This window comes from Falco rusticolus, chromosome Z (genome assembly GCF_015220075.1).
Source record: "Falco rusticolus isolate bFalRus1 chromosome Z, bFalRus1.pri, whole genome shotgun sequence".
Taxonomy (NCBI): domain Eukaryota; kingdom Metazoa; phylum Chordata; class Aves; order Falconiformes; family Falconidae; genus Falco; species Falco rusticolus.
The window spans coordinates 75565257-75579422 of NC_051210.1; the positions used below are offsets into that span (position 1 = coordinate 75565257).

General features: G+C 44.1%; 1 protein-coding gene across 11 annotated transcripts in view; it reads right to left on the reverse strand.

Moving 5' to 3' along the window:
- CELF4 (CUGBP Elav-like family member 4) overlaps nucleotides 1-14166 on the reverse strand; it is a 722303-nt gene that overhangs the window by 1805 nt on the left and 706332 nt on the right. Inside the window, exon 13 of one of the 11 annotated variants that reach the window (XM_037374237.1) lies at nucleotides 329-769. The exons of the other annotated variants lie outside the window; for them this stretch is intronic. The gene's annotated coding sequence lies outside the window, so the exon portion shown is untranslated. Of the gene's footprint in view, nucleotides 1-328; nucleotides 770-14166 lie in introns of those variants that run through there. 11 annotated transcript variants of the gene reach the window in all.

Consider the following 14166-nt stretch of genomic DNA (forward strand, 5'->3'; position numbering starts at 1 on the left):
ACATACAATGAGGCTTTTCTTGGGGTTTCTTTTTTTGGATTGCTATAGTTTTCAAACTACTGTTACTATCATTACTCTTTTTTGGTTTTTTTTGTTTTGTTTTGTTTTTTTTCATTTTTTCTTTTTTTTCTTTTTTTTTTTCTTTTTTTTTTTTTTTTTTAAATTTTTAGAGAGTGATTTGAAATATCCTAAGGGGAAAAAAAGGTGTCAATTGAAAAAGGCCCCCAATTCTCCGGAAAAAAAATAAAATCACAAGATTTTCAGTGCAAAAAAATTAATCACGCATTTTTTTCTCTCTCTTTTTTTTTTTTTCCAATTTATCTGTAGTTATAATAATCCCATTTTTTTCTAAAGAATTAGGAATCCATCTTTTTTTTTTCCTTCTATGTGACATCTAAAGAAGCATAAAACGCTGACGAGAAATCAAACAACAAATAAAGAAACCACTGCAAGCACCAAAAACGAAACGAAAATGAGCACAGCAAAAAATTGTGGCAGCACAAAGTCAAAAAAGGCACATGTGATCATGACTGGCCAATCATCAACTGATACAACATCCAAGAAAAATGCTTCAATCACGGCACCTGCACGAAACTTGACGGCATGTCATGCAACCAATTCTTAGCTTGTTACATGACGCCATCATGTCACACTTTCAACTTCGAGTTGATTTGAACTTACGGCCTGGGGGACTGTATTCTCCACTTTCATGTCATTACGTGAACTTTTTTCCTAGCTCAGCGCGAGACTGTGGTGGATTTGACTGGCTCTTGGTTGGTTTTGTTGGAATTTGATTGAATGACAAAAGAAGAAAAGATTTTTTTTATATATATATATTTATATATAGTGTGGAAAAAGGGAAAGGTGGGGAAAGAAGATATATATAAAAATAATAATAAAAAAAAAGTTACAAACACAGCATCAGTCAAAAAGATCTAATGGAAATACTTGCCATTAAACTATAGAAAATGAAACAAGCAGGAGAGCAAACCAAACTAACTGAACGGAAAGAAAAGAAAGAAAGGAAGAAGAAAAGAAAGAAAGGAAGAAAAAAAAAGGATGGAGGAGGCCTAGCTAGAGACACAGACGTAAAACACACACTTAAATGTAGACACACGGTCAACAGTGAACAGTAACAGAACGCTGTGCAGCGGCTGTTGAGGAGAGCATGCACTGAATGAATGAGCGCAGACACAGATCAGTTTGCAAAGTCTGGAAAATAAATACATTTGCTGCCAACCAGAATGCTTTTGTTAGCACCGGCCTTTCCCACACCACCCCCAGCATCCTGGGCTTCACTGGACCGCTAGGCAAAGTCCTCTGGCAGTCTTTCCATTTCCTTGGATGGACTTCAGAGCAGGTACCATTTTAATTTGATTACATCCCAGTTTAAAATCAGGGGGGAATACAGACCAAGAGCTGCTTTGGCTGCTGAGAATAAAAGGAAGAAAAAAAAACCCAAAACAACCCACCACCCCAAAAAATGAAAAATAAAATGAAAACAAAACCAAAAAGCAACTACTACTTCTTGCTGCATGTCCATTTAGTGGTTCACAGGACAGCAGGTTTGGAAACACAGCAATGCTGGTATGGTGTGGGAAGCAGACTTGTAGGAGGACTCAGATGGTATAATGGTTCCTGAATCAGCATCATTAAAAGACAGATATTTACTCCTTTGGCATTTGGGTCTGGTGTGAATTTAAAAAATAAAAAAAGAGAGACAGGAAAGAGGAAGCGGATGAGGGAGAGGAAGTGGACGAGGAAGAGGAAGAGGAAGAGGAAGAGGAAGAGGAAGAGGAAGAGGAGGAGGAAGAGGAAGAGGAAGAGGAAGAGGAAGAAGAGAGGAGAGGAAGAGGAGAGGAAGAGGAGAGGAGAGGAGAGGGGAGGGGAGGGGAGGGGAGAAGAGAGGAGAGGAGAGAAAAGGGAAGAGAAAAGAGAAGAGAAGAGAAGAGAAGAGAAGAGAAGAGAAGAGAAGAGAAGAGAAGAGAAGAGAAGAGAAGAGAAGAGAAGGAGAAAGGGAAAGAAGAAGAAAATGGAAAAGGAGAAGAAAGAAGAGCAAAAGGAGAAGGAAAAGAAAAAATAAAAATGAAACTGCCAGGAGCTGGTTGCTACAATCTCCAGAAGCACCCTGTTCCTTTCCTACAAAGGAAAATGTCCCTTTATTGGCCCAGGGAGTTTTGCCTCAGTAAACACCAAAAATCACTGCACACAACGATACACTTGTCTCAGTCAGCAGCTCTGCACTCTGTTATTCAGGTATTGCCTTTCTATCCTCTTGGCAGGGCTCATATCTCTCCTCCCAGCTTATTTCTGAAAAGTCACTGCACACGACTGAAATTTCACCTTCAATCTGGGTGTCACAAGAATACTGTTGGCAGTTCTCATCCTGAAGTCATGCATGCTGGCTAGAGAAAATTCTATTGCTGGCTTTTTTTTTTTTTTTTTCCCCCCCTGTAGTTTTTCTGAGCTGAAACATGCTTTCTGGCTAAAGCAGTTATGATCAGCTGACAAGAGACGATGCAGAACTAAGCTCCTGATCTGAGCACTGGCTTCGGCTCCACACTTTTCCCACAGTTGGCTGGTGTCTTGTTTGGAACTGACTCCTTCTTGATGGCCTGGCCCCAAGCCCTGCCCTTTGATGAGCTGGAAGTGCCAGCGTGATCTTCCTAGAGTCTGAGTGAAGGCAGTAGACTGGTACCCCTAAGAGAGATGCAAGATCTAGGTCTACAGTTATTTCACAAGCCAAGAGGGAGAAGACTATCTTTTTGAAGATGTCTCAGGGTAGAGCTGCTGTTGCTTGTGTCCTTGGGCACCCAAGGACAAGTACCGTCAGCTGTAGAGGTCCAGGTTGTGCATGAGGAAGAGGGAAAGGCCTCTAGCATCCCTTCTACCTCTTAGGGCTTTCTGGCTATGCTGTACCACAAGAAAAAGAGCAGGTGGGAAGGAACAACAGATGGTAGTACCATCATAGCAAGACCTGGCTCTTTCCTTGCCTCAGTCATGCCAGCAGCATGAGTTAGGCTTTATGAGGATAAGGGCTAACAGGCTTTGCTCCCCTGAACGGGGCAGGGAGGCAGTGGGAATGGGAGAGATCTGGTGGAGCAGATACTATCTCACTATAACGCTGGAAAGTGGCAGCAGCACACACCTGTCTGAGGTTGGAGTATGGGATGGCACGAGCTGCAGCTTCAGGGGTGGCAGCACTATGGGAAAGGCAATGTATACTTGTGGATGCTAGCCCCAGTCAACACTCAAGTTGAGGAGAGGTTCTTTGACATTACCTTGATTGGGGAAAACATTTTCCCTTATGGGTGAAGCAGGAGGGACCAGGGTGGTCTGCCAGTGACCACTGGTTTTGGAGTGGGTACTACTATCCCTCTGCCTGTCCTCTAAACACACCCTCAGACACTGTGGATGTGACACACACACACACACACACACACACACACATATATTTATGTACAGGTGAAGGATTAGGACTTACTAAGGCTAAAAGAACAAAACAAAAACCCAGAAAATGTACTTTCACATGAGAGTCCATGTGGTCATCTTGCTTGCCCAGCTTGGGTCTCTATTTCAAGCTCCAAAAGAAGCTGTCCTAAAGCAGAGTTCTACAGCACCTACCTAGTCAACGGTGGTGAGAAGACCCTTTGATGGTCTTTAGGGACATTTCCTGCCCACACCGCAAAGTACTGGACTTTAGGCAAAGATTGTAATAAACAGGAGTACACGTAGGTCGATTGGTTGAGTTGAATGACACAGGCTTTCAAGTGCACTATCCCTTTTTCAGGTCTTAAACTTGGTCTGACAGACTTTCCTTCTGGAGGGCTACAGAAGCAAATGCCATTCTCTATTGACTAGTCGGAGGAGTTAGGCACCTATCTCATGAGGACTGCTTCATCAGCAGCCTGAAATTGAGAGGTAAGTTAGGCATCTGTGTTAGACTGGACACCAGCCAAACTAACCTGTTTAAGAAAAGCAATTCACTTTGCTGGGAATGGGTATGAACTTTGGGTATTGCTGAAGTAAATTTGTGAGTAAAAGTGTTAAGGTTATGAAAACAAATATATACACCCTAGTTCAGAAGTGGTGCCTTGGAGATAAAGAAGGAACATACTTCCTGAGCATTTAGGACCTGTGCGCAAGGACAGATAATGCTAAGTATCTTTGCTGCAGATAACACTGACCAGAAACTTGCTCTACTGAGGAAACCATAGCCAAACACAGCGGGTAAATGACAATATTCCTCCAACCCAGCTGCTTCTTTAAAATGTCTAAGTGGAGCCTGAGACTGTTCTCCTTGAACATTGTCTAGAGATAATGACTTAAAGTCCTAATGATGGGATTCAAGACACAGATATCTCCATCTGAGCAAATCACTCTGGGCTGGTTTTAGTAGACAGACAGGGTTGGTAGGTTCCAATTCACCTGCCTGAAGTGATCCTTTCAGATGAGACTGAGAACCATGGCCAAAAAAAGCCTATATCTCTCCTGAGGTTATAATGAGGACCTTGAATAACTAGCCGTGAAGGAGACAGTTACAGAGTAGTTCTATCACATCAGGGGAAATGAATCTCAGTCAAAGCCTTGGTTAGAGTGTACATAACTTTAGTCATGTCCTTGTAACCTGTGCTGTCAGCATGGTAGTTCTAATGCTATGAACACCTCTGTCACAGGAAAGCTTTTAATGGCAGATTCTGATCAGACTGTAAGGATCAGCTCTGCATTGTTGCAGACATTCATTGACCATGTTTAAGCCAGAGCAATATTTACTTCCCCCAGAAGTCTTTGGCTTAGACTTATCCAATCCAGATATAAGCACTCAGCTCAGGAGTCCATTTACCCCAAACTCTGCAAAGTCCATGGAGGTGAAGAGGAGCAATGATGTTGCTTAGCTAAGATATGAATGGGACTTGAAGGTGTCTCACTCCTCAAAGACTAGAATGGAAATGTAAGTCCACTCAGCAAGTCATTGAGGCCAAATGAGAAACCCATGGAAACCTTCTCTGTGGCCGCTTTCTTTCCCTGTTTCCACATGAGTAACTGCATGTGTGGTTACCCCAGAAGAGACATTTAATGGCAATCTGTTCATACCTTCTATCCCTACTGTTCATGCACATGGCCTTGCTAAAAAAGCAATGATGTCCTTTGGAACTGATTCTAATTTTTCAGCTCTTCATCTGTATTTCTTTTGCTCCACATAGGGCTGAGTCATTGCTGAGACCTTGCAGCCATATAAGTGGGGCTCTGGAGATAGATGAGGCTATGAGGCTGTACCCCCAAGATTCCAGGATCATTTTCCAAGGATGGATTTACTGGAGGACCAAGAAGAGGATGCTGAGACAGCTTTAGTCCCATATACATCACCAGCCTGGTGGGTAGTTATGGCCAGAGTCCAGGTCTGTGCACAGCAGGAAGGATGCTGCCCTGTCCCTTGCTTGGTGCTAATGGCAAACTGCCCTGGCTTCAATGGGAGAAGGATCCCATTGCCGGCATGACAAAGTCAAGCTGTTAAGTGGAGTAAGATTTGTGTTCATCTGTACAACAAACTTTTAAAAGCAAGAGAAGGACAAGCGTTTCCCAAAGACTTTATGAACTAAGAAAGTGCATATGATCTTTAAAAATACACAGCTCCTGTGCTCTGTGACATTCACAGTATAGTCCAGGGACTGCTAGGTTTGCGCAGCATCTTGCACACACCTTTCAGGTCATCTACCTGCTGTCAGGGTATGAATGTATCTGCTAAGCTTGCAAATGTAACCAGCTACAGATGCGAGACTGCTCTGTGTCTTTGCAGGACAACAGAATTAGCCCAACACTGCTCCTGTCAGGACGGGCTACCACGTTGAAGTTCTTCTTCCATTACATAATCTACTGCCTGCTATTTCTTGTTATTCTACTGTGTCTTTCTCCCTAGTTCTTCCTAGCAAAGTCTCCATGGATCATCTTCTCTACCTCTTTTTCTGTGCTCTGTTGGAGGCAAGAAACCTCTCCCTGAAGAAACTCAAAGGCCATCACTTCTTCCAGCACTGAAGTGGCAACCTCCCGTGCTCACACCGAAGCTCTGATCATGGCTGAATATTGCTCATGTGCCCACTACATATGTAGACTTCTTTACCTTTAAGCAATACACTTTAGTCTCTGTTTACACACACAAATATATGTGTGTGTTTGCAAGCCCATCCAAAACTGTGGTCAGGATCCTGTCCTTCCATTTGATAGGGCCTGCTGTCCAAGCACACCTGTAATGGGGCAGTGGAGATATTTCTCTTTACAGCTATTACCTCTGAGGCTGATCAATATTATTACAATTCGAACTTGTGGTTTTTTTCCCTTGTCTGTCTTCTTATTTCTATAGCAATTTCTCTCTCTGTTTTATGCCTTTGCACCAACTTTCTTCCAGTGCTGGATGGCTTCTCTTTGCCTCAGTCCTCATCTTCCCTGTTCCTTGATACCAGCCCACACAGATCTCCCCTTCCCTGGCTTCTGCCTGGACTGCCTGGCAGAGGTGGAGGAAGGAGGCAAGGCTCGACAGAGCAGGCTCCATCCCTGCAACAACCACTGCTAAGACTGTGATGGAGCGTCCAAGATTAGGAGCCCAAATGTCTTAGAGAGGGAAAGGCAGTGCAGTGAAGGGGACTTTGCATCCATGCTGGGATTAAATGAAGCCTGATCATTTACACTAGAAATCAATGTGTTTACCACCTGGACTCTTGGGGTGCTATTTTTAGGAAGAAGAAAAAAAAAAAAAGAAAAGAAAAGAAAAGAAAAAAAAAAGAGAATGTTTTTGTCAGATGTTTCAGTTTGAACATCTGAAGGTTAAAAAGGAGACAGATTGTATATATGAATCTTTATATACATGAATATGCACACATACGTATCATACATATGTATACGTACAGAGGTACTATATATACATACATATCAACAGAGACAATTACACATATACAGACAGAGAAGCTGATGTGATCTAACAGGGAGATGGGAGTCCAGCATTTCAAATGCTAATGTTTTCTGTGGTTTCTTTTGTTTTTAAGATGCTTGATGACCCTGCCTCATTTTTCCCATCCATAAATTAAAGGTGACAATAAAATTTAGCTCTTAAATTGTAATGCCCTTCTTTCAAATAACCATATGACTTACTTGCTGTGCAGTGTTCTTAGTAGGATTGCTCTCATTTAACTACGTTGCGTTAAGAGCTAGTTGAAAAATGACAATTATTTTCCAGGGGGGAAATTGTCATTATTTTGGCTTTCTTTCCTGTGAATACTTTGGTTAAAAAACCAAAACAAATCTGGGGTGGGGGAGGTGGCCAGAGGAATTAATTTTTGCCTTTTTTTTTAATCAATCTGAAAACCAGTCCATTTTTAACAGGAATTTAGTGTTTTGAAGGCCAACATTTTTAATCAAGACAGTTTTGGTTTTTGTGCTGTTGGCATTTCTTTTTTAATCTACTAGAAAGAAAATTTACTGTGGAAACATCCAGTTTGGTCAAAATGTCACCTTTTGGTCACCCCCTCCTCCCCCAGCTGGTGTGATGAAAAAATGTCAAGCAGCAATAGCTATGTCACCTCTGATTTATCTATTTTTCTAGAGTCATTAGTCTCAAGCAGCAGATGAAAAAGCACCACACTGGAGCAGCCTGCTCCTGGAGAAGCCAGCCTGGATGGTCAAAAAATGTCACTGGTTCCCCTGTGTGGCTTTGCCTTTTCTTATGCTGTCCCCAGGCGGGGGCAGGAGAGGTGGTCATAGCATGATGGGGATCGCAGGGTGGTGGAGGCACCCTGGAAGAGATGTGGAGGTGTGCAGCACACGGAAGAGCTGGGCTGGGGTGGGACAGGGCAGGGATGCAGGGTGGGCTGGTTGAGAGGGAGCTCCGGTCTGCCTGGCACAGGGGCTGCAGCAGGGAACAGTGGGCAAGGGCCGAGCGGTCACAGCCCTGGTTGCCCTCCTCAGCAGCATCCAGAATTTACTTGCTCATGCAAACATAGCCATGGCTCTCTATTCCTCTCTCAGCTTGCTTTTACTAAGCAAGGGCTTTGCAGGCAAAGGTCAGAGCCATAAATTCAGGTCTTTTTGGGAAGCAGGGAGCAGTGATGGTAAAGGTCAAATTATATTGTTGGGCTACTTTTCCATCAAAGCCTGTAGCCTCTTCTGCTCCCAATGGCCAGCTCAGTGAGTCCTGTGCCCGAAGGAACTTCTGTTCTGCCTCATACAGAGTGCTCACTCCTGCTTTTGCTGCTGGTGAACATTAGGCGGGAGAGGAAATTAAGCTGTGTGGTAGCTACCTTTCTGCACATAATGAAAGGTTCTTTATTACAAGGGGGCCTCAAGGAGTCTGCTGTCTCCTGAGCACTGTACCAACAGTTTAATTAAAAAAATGTACATGGTTGAGAACCAAGTCTAATTGGGAAGATGTAAGTGAGCCTCTGTGCCCAGTCTCTGCTGGTTCTGCTTTTTTCCCTTCGTAGGTTGACTAGAGCTTATCAAAATGCTGATGAACATGATGCTTCACTCTCCTGTTCTTGTTGCTGAGGGTTAGATAGGGATGCTATGCTCATTACCCCTTTCCTTTTCCTCACCAGACTAGGATGATCTCAGGACCCCTGATGAAGCCCAAAGCCCAGCTCATGGGTCTCAGCAAGGAGGGTTATGCTGCCTGTGACCTCCAAGCAGGTTGCCTGGTACACCCTACCTGAGGCTCAAGCCTCTGCCATGAGACATGACAGCCCACAGCTCTCTGCCAGGCCGGGCTTGAGGAGTTTGGTCTGTAATTGCTCAATGGGAGCAGGAAGAAGTTGTTGGGGTGCTGCTTGTGTGAGGCTGTGTCCAGGAAAGGAAGAGACCCCAGCTTTCCTCCCAGATAAAATCCCGGCCACGGGTCCACAGCAACTCCCCCAGGACTGCTCTGGTGCCAGTGGCAGGAGGCAGGGCTGGACTTGGGAGCCACCAGGCCTGGCTGTAGATGGGGTGGCAGGGACACCCTGTGCCCCACGATCATGCAAGACTTCTCATGTGCACCAAGCATTCATCCACACTCATTATCACCCTGCATGTCAGACCTTGCAGTATCTCCCATGCGAAGCCTTGCACTTGTGGGTCTGCTTGCCTGTGATACATAACCAGACCGTTCCCCAGGGGTGAGACTTCACCCTTCTTCTGCCAAGCCTGTTCAACCTCACCTACATTCCATACCCCTCTAAATCAGAATGCAGCCAGGAACACATATTCCCAGCTTGCAACACTCAATTACTCCTTCTGATATTTTATTTTTTTGCCTGCAGCTTCAAATTACCTTCAAGGTGCACAGTGCAATTAGCTAAAAATATTTCCTGCTTTGTTTTAATTGCACTAAAACTCTAATGTACCTCCAGTGAGGAGCAGTAAGGTGGAAATTGGTGCCCCAAATATTTCAAATTGATTAAAGCCTGGGATGACTCAATAAGCTTACACAGTTCTATTAATTATTAAATGTTATTAATTTTTTTGTTAAAACCCCCACCTTCCTGAAGCCACGTTCTGTATGATGTTTCTGAAAGAAGATACTCTTGCTAAGAAGATGATAACTCTTTCTGAGTTTGAGACAGATTAAGACAAGAATTCCTCCACAGAGCTGGAGCAGTTTCCATCTGAAGAATTCACAGCTCTTGGCAAATTTTAGCATCTCAGAATTTGATTCTGAAAACACTGATGTATGTGACTTACATAAGTGACTCATTTCACTGCTATAGCTGAGGTATTTATATGGTTCTAATTTAGAGCTGGATTACATTTTTGTTCAAAGCCTTTCTTGGTAGAAAATGCAGGTGATCAGTCAAACATGGTGGCTTAAAAAATAATCAAATCTTATTGTCTGAGAATTTAAAAAGATATCCAAAACAAAACTTTTTTTTTTTTTTTTTTTGAAAGCACTAAAACCCAGTATGTTGATTTCTTCATTCCCATGATGACTGGTTCATAAGATTACTTCAATGTACTTTGGAAAAAGTATTGAAAGTAAACCCCAAATTCCATTTGCATCCAGTGGAGTCTGATCAGTCTGAGTCCTTTGGGTTTCTGGCTCACTGTCACCTCAGAGAGCCTGTGCTTATGAAGTCTGTCCCCTTGTGCCTGCAGCTGTGCTGCCTGGGAGCGCTACTATATCCTGATGCCCCAGAGCTGAACCCCAAGGCTGGACCCCTTCAGCTCTGCTGCTGAACTTGGCTTTGTAACCCATTTTATTCTAAATCAACCTGTTCACCTTATATGACCGAGACAGCAGGTCATTGCTGGTCTAGCTGACTTTAAACATGGCAGCAAGCTATCATATGAGCCATTCAACTGGCAGAAGTGAGGTGGTGGGGGAGACACCGAGCATCTGGAAAAGGAAACCCTGCCAGCTGATCTTGCTGCAGCTAAAAGTTGGTGTGGCTACAACTACAAACTGTAGAGGGCTGTCTGATGCTCCAGCCTCATATCCTAGCCCCATAATTTCATTCCCTAATGCTAATATTTGTGGTGTCATTGGTTTGAGATTGTAGAAAAGCACTGCAGTCATCTGAGGTTCTGAAATTTTATCAAAGGACCTCAAAGAACTTCAGAAAGGATTAAGACCTATACTCATTATTTCTAAGACTGTAATCTATATAACAAAAGCTGATTGGTTTAAATTTGTTTTTTATACACTTTTAGTATCAACATGACAAAGGCATTGTGTAAAGTGACCATGAACAGGATTTGGCAGTGAGAACTTTCACTGGCCAGTGTGCCTAGAGAGGCTATTCCCAAGGGTTCAATAGCTTCTCACCTCTCTTCGCTCTTCTAGTCCTCAGCTCTCAAATGCACTTGCCAACCTGGGTAGCAATCAGGGCTTGTGTGTTATCGAGATGTGTTTGGGAGGAATTGAGGTGCGATGTGAAAACTCATTTCACATGGGCCATCAGTAAGGTGTCAGATGAGGCTTTCTGCTCTGCAGTGAGTTCAGCAAGTTTCCCACCAGTCTTGTACAAATGACAGGCTCATGCTAAGCTTTTTATGCTCCTCCCTGTACCTAAGGGCTAGTGATTTACCTGAGTAAGGAATGGTGGTGGAATTGAGTGTATGTCTCACCCACTTCCATGGCTGTGAATGAAGCCTGCTAGTGATGGTGGAGTCCATGGCAAATATCAAAGATACACTGCCCAGCTCTGCAACTCTCCCTCTCCTGCACCCTCTAGGGCAAGAACAACCTCGACGATCTCCAGAGCAGCTCATGTCTGCAACTGCTGCTTACATGATTTCAAGGGAAATTGAAGGTGCTCAGCCTCTTGCCAAAGGGCACATCAAGAAGACGAGTCTCTGAAAGGAAAAACCCAACCCCTTCCTTCTTGTGTGCAAGTCCATTCACTTGCTTCCTCTGCAGCAGAACTCCAGGAAGGCAGGTACTGGCTCCTCCTTCCCCATGGGAGTACAGGAGACAGATTAAAGAGAAGGGGAAAAAAATAATTTCACAGCTAGTCTGCCCTTAACAAGAAAAGGTTCCTGACACCAACAAACTAATCAACACTGAAAGCTTATGAGGTCAAGGTTTCCTTTCTCCTCCATTATTCTTTTGACTTTTTCTGACTGGTTGGGACTTAAGCGCTGCCCTGGCAAGTCTATAAATATAAAAGCCTTTCTTGCCTTCCTCTGGAACACACCAAAGACCATTTGAATACCTGTGGGGATAAGTTAAAACTAAACAAAACCAAAGCAACTCACAAAAAACAGGTATTCCAGCCAATCTTCAAGTGCTGACTATAAATTGCTGTTAAGTCAGGCCCAAGAAGCTTGTCTCTGCTCAGCAGGGAATGGGAAAGGCAGGTCTCCTCCTCAGAGCAAGCCCCCTGGATTCAGTGTTTTGTGTGAAGCCTTATGGACAGGAATGCTAATGGCAAGCAACTGGCCAAGCTGGGAACGGGGTGTAAGCTGTGCCCGAAGGATGGACCCAGGGACCATCAGAGCCAAGCTATGAACTTGTGAGTTGCTTAGAGCATCTTAGTGCCTATGCACCACAAAATGCTGCTGAGCTGCCTTGGGTGGCCATCCGTGCACAGCTGCTAGGAGTTTCCCTGAGCTGGCCGTCAAGAAGATTCCAGCCCTTGTAGTCTTTTCCACTGGCACCTATAGAGTGTAAAATGATCCTGAAGCCAAATGAGGAGTCTTTATAAACCCCCTTGCTATGCAGGAAAAGTGGCAGAGGATCTAGGAATATCTACAACTGCTGTATTGGAAATATTAAGGGTCCCTGCCCTAAGGCGCTGCCCATGCTCTCTGCACTGTAGCACAGGGACCTTTACCCAGCAGTCTTTTCATGGCAAAGGCAAGGCTGCTCCCTCCATCATTGCTGTCCATGGGCTTTCTGCTGGGCTCTGTGCTCCTTCAGTGCTCTAGTAGAAAAGGGGAAAAGAAAAATGCCCCATTCCCTGCTAAAGTCTGACAAACAGGAATCATAGCTGCGGCATAAGCTTCTCTGATGGATTCTGCCTCAGCAAAATGAAATTAAGATTTCAGCAAACAAGCTCCAATTCCATGGTACCAGAAGAACAAATGACATCTGATAATTGCCAGCTCCTTTTGCTTATTCTTTGCTCTGTTCACCCCATCAGTCTCTCCAGATTATATTTTCAGCTGAGTTTAATGAACGCCATTTATTAAACTAACACCAGGGTTCTGCTCTGGCCTCAGACAGATGTGCCTGCTAATATGAATCATTTTGTTCAATTGGATTATTCTGATGGAGAGTGGATCCCCGCCACTCCAAGGAGCACCAACAAATGGGTACAGCTTGCCTCCAGTTGCGACCAGCCGCTCGCGTTCATTAGGAGGCAGCTCTGGGCTCCGCAGGCAGGGTGGTGTCCCTGCCGCTCCCATCACCTGGCACTTCTGCTCCTTCCCATTGCCCCCTCACATACAGAGAGAGCCCAGATCTCAGTGCAGCTCTGGGACTGGCTTGTCAGCGGGATGTGAGCATCACTGCTACCTTCCCTGTGTTTATCAGCTGCATGGGCAACAGGATTCACCTTCTTTGTCACAACGAACAGTCCTTATCTGAATGTGGAACAGACCCCCCTAACTGTATTCTTCCCTTCCCAATGTGCCATGTCTGACCTCCTTTACACTGACACCTGAGAAAATGTAGACTACTTATGTGCTATTGATCCTTCTTTACTCTGATCTTCTCCAATTATTTGGGCAAAGGGACAGGGATGATATGCTTTTAAAGGCTAGTATTAATCAGAGAAAAGAGATAAAATCCATTTGAAATCTCCCAGACAGAGATCCCCCTCAGTCTATCGTTTGGGATTTTAGTGTTGAAAATTTTGGGTCAATCTCTGTAATATGTTGTGTTCAGGCACCAGACATCCATCTATCTGTCTATCTCAATACAAATCCTACCTTCTGTGAACCATAAAACTCCTAGCAAAGTGACATTACCACTTCTCACATCGACAGAACACACTGAGCACACATAACTTGGGGAAAAATTACAGAGGCAATTTGAAAGATCAGAAGAGAAAAGGCAGATTTCTGCTCCCTAAGTGCAAGTGACCAAATCCCACAACAAGTCTTTAGCTGGCAGAAATCATCATCGCTCCGTTAAAGCCTTTTTTTTTTCCCCAGGTGAAAGGCAGGCACAGCGCTTCTCCAGCTATCTGTGATCCTCAGAACAACTCTTTCTAGACAATTTCTGCAGGAAGAAATGGTTTTCATTATAATCCTAAGCAGCACCCTGGAGTTACTTCCAGGAATCACTGGTAAGTACCAGGAGACAAGACTGTCAGGAAGCGGGGCTGTGCTGAAAGAGAAAAGACCCCAAAGCCAACCATGGTGCCAGCCCGTGTGCCTCTGCTAATAGCCCTTCAGCACGCTCCTCAACAAAGCTGTCTAATGAGAAGTTAATTCCTACGTTCAGGTTTAAGTTCAGGAACACTTCTCCAGGAGCGAGGTAATCCTTTGCTTCTGATCAGGATATGTACACCTTTCTCTAAATTCCATTACATTGGTCTTCATGAGGAAAAGGAAAAAGACCTATCAGATTCCTGATGGGATTTTGTCTAATAAGGTCTGGACTCTCCGTACCAAATAATGCCCTGGTAAGCTAAAAGCAGAAGACAGAAAACCTTTAAATACAACCCCTCTGAAAGCACCAAATCTCTTAAGAATTGA